This window comes from Capricornis sumatraensis, chromosome 5, assembly GCF_032405125.1.
Source record: "Capricornis sumatraensis isolate serow.1 chromosome 5, serow.2, whole genome shotgun sequence".
Classification (NCBI taxonomy): domain Eukaryota; kingdom Metazoa; phylum Chordata; class Mammalia; order Artiodactyla; family Bovidae; genus Capricornis; species Capricornis sumatraensis.
The window spans coordinates 86,521,640-86,542,416 of NC_091073.1; the positions used below are offsets into that span (position 1 = coordinate 86,521,640).

The 20,777-nt window shown below is 39.4% G+C and overlaps 1 protein-coding gene and 1 non-coding gene across 2 annotated transcripts in view; one reads left to right on the forward strand and one right to left on the reverse strand.

Moving 5' to 3' along the window:
- The window catches only part of POU6F2 (POU class 6 homeobox 2), a 496,246-nt gene that overhangs the window by 339,154 nt on the left and 136,315 nt on the right, over positions 1-20,777 (reverse strand). The gene's annotated exons all lie outside the window — the stretch shown is intronic.
- On the forward strand, positions 11,045-11,116 carry TRNAS-AGA (transfer RNA serine (anticodon AGA)). Its single transcript has one exon. It is a non-coding gene; the product is annotated as a tRNA-Ser (tRNA).

Below are 20,777 nucleotides of genomic sequence, written 5' to 3' on the forward strand. Positions count from 1 at the left end.
AATGCAAGTCACCTGTTCTAGAGGTACAGTGTTGCTTTGCCTTCCAAGAGTGAGAATTTACTTGAATTTGATGACCTTCATTCATTCTGTTTTTTTCTTATAACAAAATGTAATTTCCCCAGTTAATAAAGCAGATCCTACAGAAAGAAAAAGACATTAAAATGCACACACACTTTTCCTCAGTTTTTTTAAAAATGATATTCTTTTAGTCTATGCTGTGAAAAAAATTTTTATAATACTTATAATAATGCTAAAGTTTGAATTGTTATCTGATGGGGAAAAAATTCTCAAATTATGTCAAAAATAATGAGTAAGGGGCCAGAAGTTTGACTCTATTTAACAACTATCTATCAGCCATCTGGACACATGAAACACATTTTGTTAGTAGTTTGAGTATAACATTCCAACTGAAAAACAGCCATTATGATTAAATGCCAAAGAACATCCATTACTTGAAAACCAAATCACATAAGTCCATTGTCAGTTAAACTGAAGATGGGGGCGTGCGGGAGGGGAATCGGTTGTACTTCTAAAGGTTTTCTTAAAGAATATATTTTATACTTAAGTCCATTCAGGTCAAATTTCATCTCACTGATATTTCTAGAGCATCTATTGTAGAGTAAGTGCCCTTGTAGACAATAAGAATGTAATGCTGAACAGGATAAGCACAATTTCTGCTCTTGTGGAGCTTGAGATTCTAACTGACTTCTTTGGTGTTACTGAATCTTGAGATTCTCAACAAGAGAGCTATTCTCCCAAGAAAGCACTGTTATAATGACCAACCACAACTTAAAAACAATTTTTCTGACCACACTAAGAAATAACCAATTACCAAGATAAAGACTCTCCCGTTTGAATCCTTCGCCAGACTTTTTTATTCAGTCTGAACTCCTGAGGGGCATTCATGTCTTTTCAGATATGTTTATTTTCACCATGATATTCTAAAAGCAATATCCACTCTTACCTTGATCCTGGATTTCATCCTAACTGCATTTAGAGAGTCTTTTACTAAATAAGGATGCTGGCAAGAGATTTGTTCTTAGAGTCCAATATACTTCCACAGAATTTCAGTTGAATTCCTTTTCAGAGGTAAATGTACTTTTTTTCACTCTGCAGAAAACTTAAATCAGGGAGCAGGAATAACTTGTGATTCTAATAGGAGATAAGAAATGGCTTATATCCGGCTGCGAGGCTGCTTGAGAACACATGGCAATCATAGATTCAAGCAACTGGATACCTTTGGTTTTCTTTCTTATTTCCTAGTGATACACACTTTGAATAAGATGAAAATACTACCAATACCATCCTGTGCCCATTCATCACTGTTGATAATCAGAATTTTGTGTAAAGACTGACAGTAGACTAGAATTCTACACGCACACACCAAGAAGCCCAAACATGCAGTCCTTATGCACGTATATTTCCCATTGCTAATCATCAAAATAAGATACACATCTATTACAACGCATTCGTATGCAGTAATCTGCACATCCCATTTTTTGCTTATATTCAGACTTAACTGCCTGATCTCTGCCCTAACGCGCAATTTATGTCCAGGATTCGGTTCCTCTCTGATGAAGCAGATCTCATCATTAATTCCTTGATGAACAATAGCATTGTTTGACTAGAATTTAGAAATGTCCTTTTGCTCCATACTGAATTTAATCTTCGAGTGATGATATGCTTAAACGTAGATAAACACAAAGAAATACAAATATAAATGCATACACACATAAATGTTACTCAGATGTTTAAGCAGAATGCTAAACTGTCTCCTCTCCATGGAAAATCCAGATAGATCTTGTTATATCTTGGCTCAGAACTTTCAGTTAAAGCCAGAGTTCTTACAGTGGCCTACAGAAGAATATAAAATTTATTCTCCTGCCTCAGGGCCTTTGCAGTTGCTCCCTGAAGCAGTCTTTCCTCAGAGAGCCACAGGACTCAATGTCTCCCTTCACTTGAGGTCTCTGCTCAAATGTCCCCTTACCAGACACCTTTGTCACCCCATCCAATCCAGCATGGCAACCCCATCACTCTCTAGTTCTCTCCCCTGTTTTATTTTGTCCATCTGATGGGTTACTTATTTGTCTATCTCTCTCTTCCTGTACCCTTCACTGTAATGTCAGCTTTATGATGGAAGAGACCTTTTTTGTCTTCTTATCAGTTCAGTTCAGTTCAGTCGCTCAGTCGTCTGACTCCTTGCGACCCCATGAATCGCAGCACTCCAGGCCTCCCTGTCCATCACCACCTCCCGGAGTTTACCCAAACGAGTCAGTGTCTTCTTATACACCACCCCTAATCCTACAAGATAGTCCCTTGCATTTCTTACATGCCCAGTACATAACAGGCCCTGGATACTGGTTGAATGAACTACTGATTGAATGCTAGTTGCTTAAACCAAGATACTGTCAAGAGCCCTGCTATGGTCTTAATGTTTGTTTCCCTCCGAATGTCATATATTGACATCCTAATGCCCAATATGATGGCATTAAGAGGTAGGGAATTTGGGAGGTACTTAGATCATGGGGTGGGGTCCACATTAATGAGATAAATGTTCTCATAAAAAAAGACCCCACAAAAATCTCTCACCCCTTGTACCAGGCCAGGACATACTTGAGAGTTTGTCTGTGCAACCCAGAAGAGGGTTTGAATGAGAACCTAATCAGGCTAGCAGCCTGATCTGGGATTTCTAAGCACTGTGAGAAATAATATTTCTGAGTGGATTATTTTTTTTTAATTTGCTTAAATTTTACATGATTTCTAAAGGTTACACTCCATTTACAGTTATTACAAAATATTGGCTATATTTCCCTTGTTGTATATGTTGTACAACCTTGAGCCTGTCTTATACCCAGTGGTTTGTACCTCCCATTTGCCCACCCCAGCCCTGCCCTCTCCTCCCTGGTAACCACTAGTTTGTTCTCTACATCTGTGAGTCTGCTTCTACTTCTTTTTTTTTATGAACAATGGACATTATATATACATATAGTTCTGTAGACTGAAAGTCCAAGGTTGGGATATCAGCATGGTCAGTTCTGGTGGAAAATCTCTTTCTGGCTTTCAGGCTGCTACTTTTTTTTGTTGTATTCACTATCTTGTTGTACACTGGTGCAGCCACTGTGGAAAGCAGTACGGAGGTTTCTTTAAAAACAGAATTACCATGTGACCCAGCAATTCCATTCCTGGGTATATATCCAAAAAAACCAAAAACACTAATTCAAAAAGATATATGCACCCCAGTGTTCATACAGCACTATTCACAATAGCCAAGACATGAAAGCAATCTAAATGTCCATTGACCAATGAATGTACAAAGAAGGTGTGCTATATACATACGATGGGATACTACTCAGCCATAAAAAAAGAATGAAATTTTGCCATTTGCACCAACACGGATGGCTCTGGAAGGCATCATGCTAAAGTGAAATAAGTCAGACAGAGAAAGACAAATACTGCATGATATCACTTATATGTGGAATCTGTAGGATTTTTTTAAGCCACTAGTTTGTTATGATACTTTGTTATAGCAGCCAGAACAGACTAAAATAATCCCTCTTCATTATTTTTTAACTGGCCACATTTTGGTAAAGGAATAATAACTTCTCAAGAGTCACTATGTCTGTCTAAAGTTCTGCTGTCTGTTACAGCAGTCACAAGCCACATGCGGATATTTGAGCACTTCAAATCTGCCAAGTCTGATCGCAATGTGCTGTGAAGTGTAAATGACACATAGGATTTGAAAGACTATAAATACAAATAAGAAGAATATAAAATATCCCAATAATTTTAACTTTAACCCATATACAATTTTAATGTACATGTTGAAATGGTAGCATTTTATATATATTAGATTAAATAAATTTTTAAAAACTTATTTCACCTGTTTCTTTTTACTTCTTAAATGTGCTTACTAGAAAATTTAAAATTACCTATGGGATTTCCCAGGTGGGTTAGAATCCATTTGCAATGCAGGAGATGTGGGTTTGATCCCTGGGTAGGGAAGATCTCCTGGAGAAGGACATGGCAACCCACTCTGGTATTCTTGCCTGGAAAATCCCATGGACAGAGGAGCCTGGCGGGCTACAGTCCATAGGGTTGCAAAAGAGTCAGACATGACTGAAGTGACTGAGCATGTGGCTCACATTTAACTTCTACTGAACAGTGGTTGGAAAGTATATCTAAAACATATTTCAAGTACTTTTCAATCTTTTACTTATTTCTCTAGCCCACTGAGCAAACTCACTCTCTACACTCAACACCAGTAAACATCTTGCAGGTAAGTATACCTTGGTATAGATTATAAATATCTGTGTGTACATATCTCTGTGTAAATTTAAGAAAGGTTATACACACAAAGGGTTTCAGCTTTCTCATATGCAGCATTAGAGAGGGTCAGTCTTCAAATGAAGGGCAATAGATTATTAAAATACTGAGAATCTGGACTCTGAATTGTTGGCTGTGGCCTGCTTAGGAGAAGCTAAGGCCAGATTTGATAACTTCAATTTTTAAACAAAGACTGAACTTGGCAGAAATCCATGAACCATGCCATAGTTCATGAAGACATTCCTAGAAGAAAAAGAAACTCAGGATACATACTTAACTGGCACAGACTGACCCAATATCTGACAATGACTGCATGGTCATGGCTGAGTGTAACAGTCAAGAGCAAACAGCAGAAAGCCAAGGAGCCTTACATCCTTTTCCAGATCTACATCTTAAATTTGCCTTCACCGTCTCACAGCTGGACCTTCCTCAGAAGTTTTATTGCCCTTTAAGTGGTGGATTTGAACCAAACCGAAGCTTTTCAGTTTGTGATTCCTGAAGAATCCATGCCTTGCCTCCACGTTCCTTTTCTTTGGCTATGACATGGTTTGTACACAGGCCCACGTGACTTTATACCACATACCTCAGCCAAGCCAAATTCAGTTTTCATAGCGATGAGGATTAATTCCAATGTGCAGATAAAGATGTATATCCTGGCTGTCTGGTGTAAGAGCTGATAATGAGCCAGTCTGAAATGGAAGCTGTCACTTTGCATCGCATCAGAGCGACCTGAACAATGTAAAGAAATTAAAAGCTCCCGGTGGCAATGGATCCTATTTCAGTCATTAGCTGCGTGGGAGGGACAGGCACCATTCAGGAGACTGGAACCGGTGGGAATCTTGGGTCCTCAGGGAATTTACCACTAATGCTGCTTTCTGCCCCACTTCTTTTTAATGCACACCAAATACAAATGAATTGCTATTCTTTGTTTTTATTATCATTTAGGTCTAGCTACTGCAGATAGAGGGGGGAAAAAAGCAAGACAAGGGAAATAAGAAAGACCCAATGCATTAATCTAGCAATCAAGAGAGCAAAAAAAGAAAAAAGTAAAAATGTGTATGCAAAAGTATATCTGTGTGCTCATGTGAGAGATATTATAACATAATGAATATAAAAGTGTGACATCTCTATACTTTCTCTCTCTACTCCCCCTCTTTTTTTTAATCTCTCTTTTTTTAAGCCAGCCTCCTGAAAATGAATGAGACAAGCAAACCCAGCACTGACTCTCATTTCAGGCTCAGAAATATGAAAAAAAATGTAATATATTTTTTAACAGAAAGTCTCAGAATATATGCTTCAATCTTGGAATTTCAAAAGAGGCAGCGAATCAGGCAGAAGGACAGAAGGTTACAGATTAGTACTGGTCATTGCTCAAAGAGTACGGGTTATAAATAATAAAGGAGGAAAGGGTGAAGGACACTAAAATATAACTGGGGACCCACAATGGAATAATCAAAGCAGAGAATCTAATTTCAGCTTTTAAAATACCATCTAATGTTGAATTCCAACTGTATAGGAATCTTTCTGCTAACACACTGCCACAGATAGAGAAATGCTTACCTCACATGGACATGCTTCCTAAGTTTTAAAGTAGGGACTTGATTTCAAGTCTGAAGGCATGGTTTTTTCCCATTTTTGAAGTGAATAATGGTATTCTTCCATGGAAGTTAAAGTGCAAATAAAAAGAAAGATTGAAAAAATAAAGGGGATTCTGATAAGCATCTTCACAGAAGGGCTCACAATCTATAATACTATGTAAATTATGATATATAATGTTATTAGATTATATAAGACATTGACATTTTAATAGACATTTAACATTAGTGGCTTCATACAGACTTGGATTATTTTGGTACATCTCTCAGTGTTTTCACAGGCAACCTCAACACTGCTTTCTTCTATGAACATACACACACACAAAGAAAATATAAAGAAGGGACAAAAAGTAAAAGCCTGACCAGAAACCTAAGGATGTATCTGTACCTCCACCAGCTGTCTCAACCAACATGTAGGTAAATTCTACTGCTGAAGATATACTTGGTTTTACAGAGAGAGACAGGAAAATTTATCAGAAGAACCTTGGCCACTAGTGAGTTGTTCTATGAGTCACTGATTCATATCCACTGAATGCTTGCTGTGGTGTTGCTATAAGACTCAATTATAACCAACAGGCTTTTGGGTTTTGTGGGTTTTAATTTGCTTCTATGAAATGAGCCCATAGTACTGTGCAGGAGAACATTTGAGAATTACACTCTCCAATATGTCTCGGAAGCTACTATTGCCACCAGAATGATGGCAGTAAGAGTCCTCCCACTGTCTGGGAAGTTATTTATTCCAAGGATGGGCATTTCATTAAAAAGTATGGTTGTTGACCATCAAACACTACATTTTCATGGTGCATTTTCATTTCTGAAAATGTGCAAAGATAAATAAAATTTCCATGTCGGTGAAAATTTACTAGCAAACTAAATTTCCTGGCAAACCAACCAGGAGTGTTTTTTCCCACTGCCCTTGTTTCCCTAAGCATTCAGATATAATGTTACATAGAAGTTGGCTCATTAATCTGCACCAGATCTACACAAGCATAAGTCAGGAAAAGCCTACTCTGTAGACAAGGAAATGAAAGTAGGGTAAGGTTATGTAGGCTTGGAGACCATTTTTGGTTTCCTAGTCATGTATAGTCATGTGGGTGTGCATAGATGCAATGTAATCTATACCATAGGTATGTATACAAACACTTTTAAAAATTAATCTACAGATTCTAAAATAAGTTACTTGGTTTTTTCTTCTTGACATGTTGAAGTCATTGAAATGTCAGTATATACACTGTAATTTTAAAAAAGAATAAGAAATAGAATAAATATTAAGGAATGCTAAAACTCCCTCTCCAAGAAACTGAGGCATCATTGCTATGAGGCAGTACAATCAAACTAGATGCTTTAAAAATGACCAAGACATTTTGAAAATGAGTGAGAGATAATAGAAATGTCATTGTATTTCAAATCCTGGTCAAGCCAAAAAGGATAATAAAGAAAATCCACAGATTTTTGAAAATGCCCCCAAATTCAAAAGCAATTGATTTTGTAATATGTGAGAAATTGTGCTTAACTACAAGGAATTACATTTTAGAAGTAGATGTTTTAATTTAGGTCCAAAGAAAAGAAATTTGAAGAATTCTTTTTTTCCCTGCAAGTATCTAATCAAAAAAGTGTTCTATTTCCTACCAACTCTCTGAACACTTGATTCCTTGGTTATTAACTTACATCTGTGTTTGGGGCTTTCCTATTTCTGGATGATGAAGGAACCAATCATCCAGTTGTTGTCCCCAGGGGCTGGGGAATATGTACCCCTGTCACAGGAAAGCAGGCTGACAAAGAAAGAGAAAGTGCATATGACATATAGCAAAACCAAATGGTGGCTTCTATTGTTCAGATTATCTATTTGCAACATTTTAGCACTATTGAGGACCTACTATTAATACTTTTGTCTATTTCCATGACAGTTGATTTATGCATGTCAGTTCTCATTGGCACAATAACTGAAAGTGGTTCTGTATTTGAAAAAGCAAAAGAAAGTTAGTTACACAGTCATGTCCAACTCTTTGCAATCCCATGAACTGTAGCCTGCCAGTCTCCTCTGTCCATGAAATTCTCCAGGCAAAAGTACTGGAGTGGGTTGCCATTTACTTCTCCAAGGGATCTTCCCCACCCAGGGATCAAACCCAGGTCTCCTAGATTTCAGGCAGATTCTTTATCAGATGAGCCAGAGGAAACTTAAAGAAATTAAGTCTATTACTTGCTCATAACTGGTGGAACATTGAGAGGCATCTGTATCCATGACCTCCCCAGTTTAGGTTTCCAGCTGAACCCCAATCAGCAAGCAAGTTGAGACAGAAGTGGTCAGTTTAAAATAAAGAAAAAAGAAAAGAGCATCAGGGAAAGGCAATATTCCTGCTTCCTTAGACTCTTTCCCCTCTCCCAGGTATATGTATACCTCAAATTATTTTGTTAAAGCTACTTTTCCTGCTTATTCTGCAGGGACCCTGGGCTAAATACTTTGCAAACTTTATTTCTCACAGTGGACTATAAACTTGCCCATTCAACTGCCAGAGAAATGGAGTCTCTTTAGAGGTTAGCTTGCACCAGGACCCACTGTACCAGGTGGAGCTTTTGAGTGGAGGTCTGCTCATTCCAAGAGTGTGTGTGTTTCCCACTAGGTTCTGTTGCTCCTTGTGCTGTGCCCAAACCCCAGTGCATGCAAATTCTGTTGATGGTATAAATTAGCCATATTCTAAACACACAAGGAAAATTCATGACTAAAGGTAGGTTGCAGCACAAATTTCAGGAAGTGCAAAATCTTTTTGCAAAGTATATATACTATACACATTTCATAAAACAGATATTTGCCAAAATCACATTTCAAATGATGGGCTTAAGATTTTATTGCAAATTAGGTAGGAAAATTGGAATGGAATCAGATCACTTACTCTCAGCTTATCACCAATGCTACCTAAATCTGATTAGTAAATACTTATCTATATGGCATCAAATAAGCTAAGCTAATGCACATTAAATTTTTCCTTTTTGGTGGACATAAAAATTTTTGAACAAAGATACACTGGCCAAATCACATAAATAAGAAAACAGCAGAAATATTAGAAGGTAATGAATGAAGAAGAATGAGAAGCACAAGTTTTGACAGACAAATACTGACCCATCTTTCCCAACCAGCTGGGGTTCTCTAAGCATGCACGCTCAGTTGTGTCCAACTCTTCTTGATCCCATCAACTGTAGGCCACCAGGCTCCTTTGTCCATGGGATTTCCCAGGCAAGAAGACTGGAGCAGGTTGCCATTTCTTCCTCCAGGGGATCTTCCCAACTTAGGGATCAAACTCAAGTTTCCTGCATTGGCAGGCAGATTTGTTTACCACTAGTACCACCTGAGAAGTTGGGGAAGTCATTTATAAATTGCCAGGCTTAACTAGGCCACTTAGCAAAAAAATTCTGGTGAGAGACTTGTCCAGGCGAGAAAAAACCTTTGACAATGAAAGCTAGCCTCTACTGAGGGTTTTCTCTCTGCTATGAACTGGGAACAGTGTAACAGGTATCGTCACATTTAATCTTGTAAAGAATCATACGAGGAAGATATTCTTATTCAACAAAGGAGGAAATTGAGGTTCCCAAAGGATAAGTAACTTGCCCTAGTTATCGACTGATCTATCTATCTATCCATCCATCCATCCAGGGGTTACCAACCCTGGGCCCTGGACTGGCACTGGTCCTTGGCCTGTTAGAACTGGGCTGTACAAAAGGACGTGATACTCCCCATCTCTCACATCACCACGAACTCTCTCCTGTGAGATCAGTGGTGGCATTAGATTCTCAAACTAGATTCTCATATATCACAAGGTAATAATAATAGAAATAAAGTGCACAATAAATGTAATGTGCCTGAATATCCTAAAACCCACCCTCCATCTCTGGAAAAATTATATTCCACAAAACAATTGCTGGTGCTAAAAAGGTTGGGAACTCCTGTACCTAACACTGAAATAAAACTTTACAGAACAGTGATTGCCCTCACTGAGATTCTTTGCATAGCAATGTTTTTTTCCACTATGTATCATGGTTAACATTTCCATTAAGGAATTGAAAAATAGCTGAGTAGCTTAGAAGACTTTTGCAAACTGGCTAAAAATTCTGTTGAGCACCAAAACTGCTGGTTTGCCAAATTTCTCTGGTTGATATAATTCTCACTATTCTTGGCACTGCTCTAGCAGATTCTAATGAGGATGAAGTTTTTGAAAAGTATAGTAAAAGGGATAGGGTTTCTATTAAGGAAGCAATACGGAATTGTGTTGTATAAGGAAGCAATATGGAATTGTGTGTTATTTTTCAAATTATATCACAAATATTCCTTTCCATAATGTTCGGCAACATTCTATTTTATTCTATTTTTTTTAAATAAATGCTACCATTATTTCACTTCGATTGATTTCATGACTCTGGAAAGAAATTAACATTTGAAAAATGAAATACAAAAGAATGGGATAGAAAATTTTTTGATATAAAGGTCACCTTGCTGAGCTAAGCCAATAAATTTGAAAATTTGGGTTTCTCTTCATCTATATCTCTCATGGGATAGCTACAAAAAAGAAGCATACTTTATTGATCAACAAATTAACATAACAGTCAGAAATATATTATGTACAATATGCTGCTTTTTATTAAAACTATGAATTTTCAGGAAAGATGGAGGTCTGTTTCATTGGTTGGGGTCTTATCCTGGTGTTATAAACAATTAAGTACACAGGGCATTATAGAGTCAGATGTATGAAGTTTCATATAGTACTGAATTTGTTTCATAAATATTATCATTTACAAGGAATTAATGGGCTTCTGGTCAGTAAATGGTGTAATGCTTGTCAAGCTCTGGTAAAGAAGTATTAGCATAAAATTCCTCCCTACCATGCAGCACCTTAACTTTTATAACACACCATTGCAAATAGCATCATATAAGGGCCTTGTGTGCCCCTTCTCTAAGACCTTCAATTCATCACAGACTCCTTCCTTTTTTATGAATTGCAAACTCTTAGTTTTATCAAACATTACCTTGTATTTGAACCATTTATAGCATTTATTTTTACCAACCTGGAGATGTGATAGGGCTTCCAAGGTGGTGCTAGTGGTAAAGAGCCTACCTGCCAATTCAAGTGACTGCTTCCCTGGTGGCTCAGAGGTTAAAGCATCTGCCTAGAATGCGGGAGACCCAGGTTCGATCCCTGGGTTGGGAAGATCTCCTGGAGAAGGAAATGGCAACCCACTCCAGTAGTCTTGCCTGGAGAATCCCATGGAGGGAAGGAGCCTGGTGGGCTACAGTTCACAGGGTCGCAAAGAGTCAGACACAACTGAGCGACTTCACTTTCACTTTCGAGAGACATGCAGTTTCGATTTCTGGGTCAGAAAGATGCCCTGGAGGAGGATATGGCAACCCACTTAAGTATTCTTGCCTGGATAATTCTATGGACAGAGGAGCCTGGTGGGCTATGGTCCATAAGGTAGCAAAGAGTCGGACACAGCTGAAGCAACTTAGCACTCAATCATAGAGATATGATATGATAATTAACCAAAGCCACTACTAATTTTGGTCTGAAATAAAATTACTTTTCCATAAATCAGATTTTCAGGCTTGTAAACTCACTTTTAATTTTTACTGAAGCAACACAGCAGCAGATTTTAAGTCAAGTAGTACAAAGTTTACAGGAGAAACTGCTTACCCTGCCCCTTCTTCTTTACTCCTTAGTTCCCCTCCATACTCATATTTCTAAATAAGATGCTCACCATTCTATTTCTTGATTTTCCTACTTTAGCTATTATTTATAGCTTTCTCATTTGGAAGATGAGAACTTACTTCTCTATCCCATTTTCTCCCTCCCTTGCTCCATTCTTCTTTTGGCTCCCTCCCCAAATAATGACATCACTGCTTTTGAATAAGTCAGTCTTTGATGTTTACATTATTGTTGTTATGTACTCGTTCCCAACTAATACAGTGAGCAATTATTATATTTACTTATTTCTTTAAAATTTTGGTAATAATTACCTTGTCTATTTATTTAGCAATTCTCTATCCATGAATCATTGTTTCTTCTCCCAAACTCTATAAAATGCCCTCAATGTTGAACACATCAGACATCTTGACAGTGCCCTTTCAAACTTTTGAGACAGCCCTGAATGCCCCAACATTCTCCAGTTTCAAATGGAAATGCCTGTTCTCCGGGCCTTGTTTACCATCCTCCTGGTAATTCTCTCCCTCCCTCTGGATCGCAGCTCCTATGGCTCTCAGTCCACCCTTCTTGGTTTATCCTCTCATTTTGGTGGAGGACATCCTTCAGGAGCTCCCCAAGAAGCAGTTTATGGGAGACACATTTTTTGAAAACTGAACACTATCTCTTACCTTGTAGAATTCTAAGCATTGCTCTATTGTCATCTAAGCTCTTAAGTTACATCAAGAAAATGAACACCATCTCAATTCTTGATATGTGCCCCTTTTGTTGTTTCTGAAAATGTTCAGAATGCTCTAAAATGTCATAATGCCACAATATTTTGTCATCCATTATATCCAAGGTATGTAGTAGACTTTTTGATATTTTGATCTGGAAGCTCATGTCCTTCATTTATGGGCAATTAGTTTGTGCTACCTCTTTGATAGTTTCCTCCCTTCTATATTCTGCATTCTTCTTGTACTGCTCCTGTTAATTAGATGGTGAATTTCTTGGTTCTACCCTCTTATTTTGAAAGTATTCTATCTTATGCTCAGTCTCTATTTTTCTGAAAATGAACCACAGATTTCAATTCTCTCTTCCAAACCTTCAACTTAATTTTAATTTCAACTGTCATATATATATAATATTCATATATATTTTATTTCAAAGTGCTTTCTCTTGATCTCTGAACCTCCCTTTCCTGTAGCACTCCTTTCTTGTTTCATAATTGTAGTATCTTAGGTTGCTGAGGCAACTATTATTTTCTTCAAATTTTATCATAGTCTATATTTAGTTCTAAGCGCCGGCGGCTGCGACTGGCCAGCGGCTGTGACCGGCACCCTGAGCGTGGCTGAAAGGAGCTACTCCACGTCTGAGGTCAGGGGCAGCGGCCGAGAGTGCCAGACTGTGACGGCGCGGAATGGCTGAGAGGAGCTACCCCGCGTCCGAGGTCGGGGCGGCCGGGAGGAGCAACCCCACATCCAAGGAGTGGTGGCTGCGCAGGTGCAGGAGGGCCTAGAGGAGCTATCCCACGTTGAAGGTCAGGAAGGGCAGCGGTAAGGAGATACCCTTCGTCCAAGGTGAGGAGCAGCGGCTGCACTTTGCTGGAGCAGCCGTGAAGAGATATCCCACGCCCAAGGTAAGAGAAACCCAAGTAAGATCGTAGGTATTGCAAGAGGGCATCAGAGGGCAGACACACTGAAACCATACTCACAGAAAACTAGTCAATCTAATCACACTAGGATCACAGCCATGTCTAACTCAATGAAACCAAGCCATGCCTGCAGGGCAACGCAAGACGGGCGGGTCATGGTGGAGAGGTCTGACACAATGTGGTCCACTGGAGAAGGGAATGGCAAGCCACTTCAGTATTCTTGCCTTGAGAACCCCATGAACAGTATGAAAAGGCAAAATGATAGGATACCAAAAGAGGAACTCCCCAGGTCAGGAGGTGCCCAATATGCTACTGGAGATCATTGGAGAAATAACTCCAGAAAAATGAAGGGATGGAGCAAGAGAAAAAACAATACCCAGTTGTGGATGTGACTGATGATAGAAGCAAGGTCCGATGCTGTAAAGAGCAAACTTGCATAGGAACCTGGAATGTTAGGTCCATGAATCAAGGCAAATTGGAAGTGGTCAAACAAGAGATGGCAAGAGTGGACGTCAACATTCTAGGAATCAGCAAACTAAAATGGACTGGAATGGGTGAATTTAACTCAGATGACCATTATATCTACTACTGCGGGCAGGAATCCCTCAGAAGAAATGGAGTAGCCATAATGGTCAACAAAAGAGTCCGAAATGCAGTACTTGGATGCAGTCTCAAAAACAACAGAATGATCTCTGTTCGTTTCCAAAGCAAACCATTCAATGTCACAGCAATCCAAGTCTATGCCCCAACCAGTAATGCTGAAGACGCTGAAGTTGAACAGTTATATGAAGACCCACAAGACCTTTTAGAACTAACACCCCCAAAGATGTCCTTTTCATTATAAGGGACTGGAATGCAAAGGTAGGAAGTCAAGTAACACCTGGAGTAACAGGCACATTTGGCCTTGGAATGCAGAATGAAGCAGGGCAAAGACTAATAGAGTTTTGCCAAGAAAATGCACTGGTCATAGCAAACACCCTCTTCCAACAACACAAGAGAAGACTCTACACATGGACATCACCAGATGGTCAACACTGAAATCAGATTGATTATATTCTTTGCAGCCAAAGATGGAGAAGCTCTATACAGTCAACAAAAACAAGACCAGGAGCTGACTGTGGCTCAGATCATGAACTCCTTGTTACCGAATTCAGACTGAAATTGAAGAAAGTAGGGAAAACCACTAGACGATTCAGGTATGACCTAAATCAAATCCCTTATGATTATACAGTGGAAGTGAGGAATAGATTTAAGGGTCTAGATCTGATAGAGTGCCTGATGAACTATGGACAGAGGTTCGTGACATTGTACAGGAGACAGGGATCAAGACCATCCCCAAGAAAAAGAAATGCAAAAAAGCAAAATGGCTGTCTGGGGAGGCCTTACAAATAGCTGTGAAAATAAGAGAGGTGAAAAACAAATGAGAAAAGGAAAGATATAAGCATCTGAATGCAGAGTTCCAAAGAATACCAAGAAGAGATAAGAAAGCCTTCTTCACTGATCAATGCAAAGAAATAGAGGAAAACAATAGAATGGGAAAGACTAGAGATCTCTTCAAGAAAATTAGAGATACCATGGAACATTTCATGCAAAGACGGGCTCAATAAAGGACAGAAATGGTATGGACCTAACAGAAGCAGAAGATATTAAGAAGAGGTGGCAAGAATACACAGAAGAACTGTGCAAAAAAGATCTTCATGACCCAGATAATCACAATGGCATGATCACTCACCTAGAGCCAGACATCCTGGAATGTGAAGTCAAGTGGCCCTTAGAAAGCATCACTATGAACGAAGCTAGTGGAGGTGATGGAATTCCAGTGGAGCTATTTCAAATCCTGAAAGATGATGCTGTGAAAGTGCTCCATTCAATATGCCAGCAAATTTGGAAAACTCAGCAGTGGCCACAGGATGGGAAAAGGTCAGCTTTCATTCCTATCCCAAAGAAAGGCAATGCCAAAGAATGCTCAAACTACCGCACAATTGCACTCATCTCACATGCTAGTAAAGTAATGCTCAAAATTCTCCAAGCCAGGCTTCAGCAATACGTGAACCGTGAACTTCCTGATGTTCAAGCTGGTTTTAGAAAAGGCAGAGGAACCAGAGATCAAATTGCCAACATCCACTGGATCATGGAAAAAGCAAGAGAGTTCCAGAAAAACATCTATTTCTGCTTTTTTGACTATGCCAAAGCCTTTGACTGTGTGGATCACAATAAACTGTGGAAAATTCTGAAAGAGATGGGAATACCAGACCACCTGACCTGCCTCTTGAGAAATCTGTATGCAGGTCAGGAAGCAACAGTTAGAACTGGACATGGAACAACAGACTGGTTCCAAATAGGAAAAGGAGTACGTCAAGGCTATATATTGTCACCCTGCTTATTGAACTTCTATGCAGAGTACATCATGAGAAACACTGGACTGGAAGAAACACAAGCTGGAATCAAGATTGCTGGGAGAAATATCAATAACCTCAGATATGCAGATGACACCACCCTTATGGCAGAAAGTGAAGAGGAACTAAAAAGCCTCTTGATGAAAGTGAAAGTGGACAGTGAAAAAGTTGGCTTCAAGCTCAACAATCAGAAAACAAAGATCATGGCATCTGGTCCCATCACTTCATGGGAAATAGATGGGGAAAGAGTGGAAACAGTGGAAACAGTCAGACTTTATTTTGGGGGGCTCCAAAATCACTGCATACGGTGAGTGCAGCCATGAAATTAAAAGACGCTTACTCTTTGGAAGAAAAGCTATGACCAACCTAGATAGCATATTCAAGAGCAGAGATATTACTTTGCCGACTAAGGTCCATCTAGTCAAGGCTATGGTTTTCCCTGTGGTCATGTATGGATGTGAGAGTTGGACTGTGAAGAAGGCTGAGCACCGAAGAATTGATGCTTTTGAACTGTGGTGTTGGAGAAGACTCTTGAGAGTCCCTTGGACTGCAAGGAGATCCAACCAGTCCAGTCTGAAGGAGATCAGCCCTGGGATTTCTTAGGAGGGAATGATGCTGAAGCTGAAACTCAAGCACTTTGGCCACTTCATGCGAAGAGTTGACTCATTGGAAAAGACTCTGACACTGGGAGGGACTGGGGGCAGGAGGAGAAGGGGACGACAGAGGATGAGATGCCTGGATGGCATCACGGACTCGACGGAGGTGAGTCTGGGTGAACTCCGGGAGTTGGTGATGGACAGGGAGGCCTGGCGTGCTGTGATTCATGAGGTCGCAAAGATTCGGACACGACTGAGCGACTGAGTGACTGAGCTGAACTGAGTTGAACTGAACTGATATTTAGTTCCACTTTTCAGAACTCCTCCCCCACGGCTGTTTCTTTATCATCTTCCCTTCATATTGCAGGTTTTCCTCTAATATTAGGTAATCCTTAGCTGTCAGTAGGTATATAAAAGTACAGCAATACAACACTGATTGAGCCCACTATACACTGGTAGATTTTATCAGCTTACAATTTATTAGGTAGAGAACCAGGCATTTTGCTGGGGAACACTCAGTGTCATCCCTGTAGGTTTTTTCCACTGGACTTCCTCCATTTCTCCAGAGAAGGTCCCTCCAATCTTCTGTTTATGGGAAAATGTGGTGGTGGTGGTGATCTGAGGGAGGAAGACTAACTGCTGGTGTTCTAGAGGCTGAACAGGGCCGGGAATCGGGAGTCCAGCTTCTGTAGGTCCGCTTCTCACTCGGTGCCTTCGTTTTCAGACCTTTGGGTTCCCTCTTATTAGTCTGGTGTTCCTGGATGTCTGGGTTGGTCTGACTCTTTGTTTCAGTTTCCCTAGAGAACGAGGTTGCTATCTCCACTGGGCTGGGGAGAAATCACTCACTTTCTGAGGGGGTTGGAAAAAAGTCTTGGAGCTCCAATTGCCCTTTATAAGATTTCAACCAATCCTCTTGTTTCCCTAACGTACACTGTACAGAGGGATTAGGCATCTCCAAGTTCCAGAGAGGACTGGGGCCTCTGGCACGTGAATTGGCTGCAGTAAGGGCTCCACTGTCTTCTCTCAGTTACGTCAGTTATTACTCATCCATTTCCCCTCTTCTAAAAGCTTGTTGACAGACCCTGTTCAGGACCATCTCCTCTTTCCTCCTCTTTGTCCTTAGAGTTTTATACCTTTAAAAATTCCTTTGTGGTTATTATTGTGTTTTGGTAGCAAGTAGAGAGAAATGCATGTGTTCTCAATCTCTCATATTTAACCAAAAGTCTTCTGTCATGCTTTCATTTGGTTTTGTTTGTTTGTTTTATCTCTCGCCTGGGGCTATCAATTTGGGACTTGGTTTTCTGGGGAGGATAATTTGGTAACTCAAGTTTTGTCCTTCCTTGTGAGTCATTTCTGTTTACTTCTCTGCTGCTCCACATCCCCAAGCTCAGGCTTTCAGCAACTACACAGATTTATTATCATAGGAATTTATTATACAACAAGTGAAGCAATAATTTATTTGCTATTAAGTAATTTTCTGGGTACACACTGGTGAATTCTCTTGAAATAAGCCTATCTTTCAAAAAACACAAAATTGATAAGTGACTTTTGGCTGTAATTCACTTTGAAAAGGGAGTTTTCTCAAGTTCCACATACAAATAAGAAGGTAACCACAACATAAAGTCATTTCAGAGAAATCAGAATAGGTGTTTAATTCACCCTTGAACCCCTAAAATTTCTTCCTAAAATTCTTTTTGTTTTTTTGTCTAAGACTTTGTCTCCTTGATGTGCAAATACTCTTCGAAGGTGTTATATAAAAATCTGAGTATAAATGAAAAATCTGAAGATTTTTTATTTGGAGAGGCATTATCAAGGTACCTAACACCAGAGGGAAGAGGGAAAGATGTTCTGGAAAAAGAGAAGGGCATAAGAGAGTGAAAGCACCAAATATCCTGTTAAAGTGGTTGAAAGTGTTAGCTGCTCAGTCATGTCTGACTCTTTGCGACCCCATGGACTGTAGCCCGCCAGACTCCTCTGTCCATGGAATTCTCCAGGCAAGAATACTGGAGTGGGAAACCACTCCCTTCTCCACGATATCTTCCCTACCCAGGGATCTAACTTGCATCTCCAGCATTGCAGGCAGATTCTTTACTGTCTGAGCCACCATGGCAGGGACGTTAGGGAGCTTAGACCAGTAGTTAAGAGGAAAAGAGAAGGGCTTTGGGGATTGGAAAGACTTGGCTTCAAATCCTCCTTTCCTCATTGTTCGTTGTTGTTGTTGCTGTTTTTTTTTTTTTTTTAAGTTATACCCAGATTTTTATTTTAAAAATCTGATCTGCTAACTTAGTGTTTTCCACCAAGTCAAGAAGCAGAAAACTTCACAGTCTTCACAGTCTTTTGCTTAGGTGCTGCCTCTGTGGGAGCCTTTGCAGCAGCCATCCCTGTCCTTTGAGATGCTTGCATAGCCTGTTTTGCTTCCTTAGCAGCCCTGATAGTTTGTTCTCACTGAACCTTTCTAACCTGGGTTTCTGATTCCTCTTGGCCATTGTATCAGCAAGAGATGCTTAAGTTATGGCACTCTGGAATTCAATTGCATGGCGGGCTCTTTTCTCATTTTTGGGTTGTGTAATATTAAACAGTTAACCTATTTCTTCATTTTCTCATCTGCAGAACATAGATGATAGCCATGTCAAGGTGTTGTGGGATTAAATGAGATTATATATGTAAAGTGCTTAGTAAAGTGCCTGGCATCACATAAATGCTCAATAAATGATAGTGATAATGATAACAACTGCCTTGCCAAATTGAACTAGAGATGGCTCTGAATGTCTCAGTGCCAAAGATAAAACCCAGGTACAGATCTGCTGAGTAGATGTACCCTACTTTACTGTAAGAAAATGAATGAGTTAGTTAACTAAGAGCAATCTCTTACTTTCTCATCTGTAAATGGGAACAAGTGCTCAGAGTTGAATTTGGCCCATAACCAATAAATGCTTCCATAATTTGGATAAGAATAGCCACTGACAGAGCCACAAACCTACATTATGCAAAGAGAAGATGCCTTTTTAAAAAGGAGATCTTTCTTCATTTTATTTTTGCCACATCCTCTCATTCTTCCCCCTGTTAAAAATAGTCATATCTGAAGGTGTGGTCCATGTATAAAATGGAATATTACTCAGCCATAAAAAAGAATGAAATAATGCCATTTGCATCAACATGTATGGACCTAGAGATTGTCATACTAAGTGAGGTAAGCCAGACAGAAAAGACAAATATGCAATATCACATATATGTGGAATCTAAAAATATGGTACAAAAGAGATTTTTTACAAAACAGAATTAGACTCACAGACACAGAAAACAAACTTATGGATACTAAAGGGGAAAGGGGGAGGAATAAATTAGGAGCTTGAGATTAACATAAACACACTGCTATATGTAAAAAAGATAACCAACAAGGACCTATTGTATCACACAAGGACCTATACTCAATATTTGCAATAAATTATGTATACTATACCCCTGAAGCTAAAACAACATTGTATATCAACTATACTTCAATTTTTGAAAAATGATGGCATGTGGGAAACAAATAAACCTGACACCTGAGTTCAGGGAGCTTCAGCTTGATCAACGACTACCTTTCCTCGAAACACAGCTTGACTTTTGTCTCAGTAAATACAGAAAAGTTTTCTGCTCTCACTTCGAAAGAGTTCCAGGCAATCAAAGACACCTCTGTGGATTAGGTAAGCCCTGGTCTGGCTGTTATAGATGTGAAATCTCAGTGGGAGGTAGAAGAGCAGCCTCCAGAGAGGTATAAGGAGGGACTTCTAACTGGAGCTGCCTCTTTGGAGCTCCAAATATTGGAAAACAAGCACAGAGGAGGAATGAAAAGAAACATAAATCGAAGGCATAGTGGAAAAGCTTTGAAGGTTTTGAGGAAAGCTGAGATTTAATAAAGATGAAAAGAAGCTGAAGTTCACCAAGAAAAAAAGACAGGGTGCTCATTACACCTCCTGACACCTCACCAAGTAATAACTGAGGATTAGTGATTAGTATTAAAAGAGAGAGCTGAATAATGTTGGAGAGAAAGTCAGGAGACCTCGGTTGGGTCCGGCTTCCCCTCAATGGCTGCAGGATCATGGGATCCAATCCGGTCTCATAGTTCTCTTTTGCGAATGAAGAGTAAGGCTAATACTCCTAAAGGCTCGCTTTCTATGTTGACCTAATAATGGGGGTATCTCTTCTCTCTTCACAACAGGGAATATAAACTGTTAATTACATGTATTTTAACTGCTATTATGTATTTTAGCTGCCTACATCAGTATAATTTACACCTGTGTAAATCAAAGGAGTACAGACATATAACACAAGCACAAACCTGTACCTACCTACCTACCTATCTACATATGAACTCATATAAGTATTTAAGTAATTTGTTATGCGTCTTCTATAAAATTTAAAATTCCTCTTTGGCTAAGATACATTGGGAATTTCTCTAATTAGCAGCACAGTGCTCACAACACAAAAAATTATTATTAAACATTAAAGGACAATCATCTTCTTTTGCCATAAGAGTTAATAACTTCATTTTAATAGCATAAAAC